Source organism: Gossypium arboreum, chromosome 10 (assembly GCF_025698485.1).
Source record: "Gossypium arboreum isolate Shixiya-1 chromosome 10, ASM2569848v2, whole genome shotgun sequence".
NCBI classification, from domain to species: Eukaryota; Viridiplantae; Streptophyta; class Magnoliopsida; order Malvales; family Malvaceae; genus Gossypium; species Gossypium arboreum.
Genome location: NC_069079.1, coordinates 96,421,450 through 96,422,195, shown reverse-complemented (window position 1 = coordinate 96,422,195; position 746 = coordinate 96,421,450). Strand labels below are relative to the sequence as shown.

The window sequence follows — 746 nt, the reverse complement described above, 5'->3', positions numbered from 1 at the left end:
AATCAGCTACATCCCGCTGAACTAGCAAATCAGAATCCTGCTCCTCGTACTATGTATGATTATGCAAACCTAATTTAACAGGAACTGAGTCAAGTATAGTTAGTCCTGCTATTGCTGCAAATAATTTTGAACTAAAACCTAACACTATTCAAATGATACAACAGTTTGTTCAGTTTGATGGTTTGCAGGATGAGGATCCAAACACTCACTTGGAAAATTTCCTAGAATTTTGCGATACATTTAAAATTAATGGCGTTTTTGACGATGCCAATCATCTTTGGTTATTCCCTTTTTCATTAAGGAACAAAGCTAAACAGTGGTTGAACTCGTTACCACGAGGGTCAATTACTACTAGGGAACAAATGACCGAAAAATTTCTATAAAATATTTTTCGTTGGCTAAAACGGCCAAATTACGTAATGATATCTCTTCGTTTGCACAGATGGACTTAGAAACTCTTTACGATGCATAGGAGAGATACAAGGACTTACTGTGAATGTGCCCTCACCATGGGTTACCGTTTTGGCTGCAGGTTCAAACATTCCATAATGGCATGAATCCGTCGACTAGGCAAATGATTGATGCAGCAGCTGGGGGAACCATCAACTATAAAAAAACTAAAGAGGCTTACGAATTTATTGAAGAGATGTCACTGAATAACTATCAGTCGTAAGTCATGAGGACTAAGCCAACTAAAACAGCAGGCATTTATAACGTTGATTCGGTTACTATGTTGTCAAACCAGG

At 37.9% G+C, this 746-nt stretch overlaps 1 non-coding gene across 1 annotated transcript; it reads right to left on the bottom strand.

The window, feature by feature from the left end:
- Positions 1–409: 409 nt before the first annotated feature.
- Positions 410–516, bottom strand: LOC128283336 (small nucleolar RNA R71). Its single transcript, XR_008273678.1, has one exon. It is a non-coding gene; the product is annotated as a small nucleolar RNA R71 (small nucleolar RNA).
- Positions 517–746: the final 230 nt, after the last annotated feature.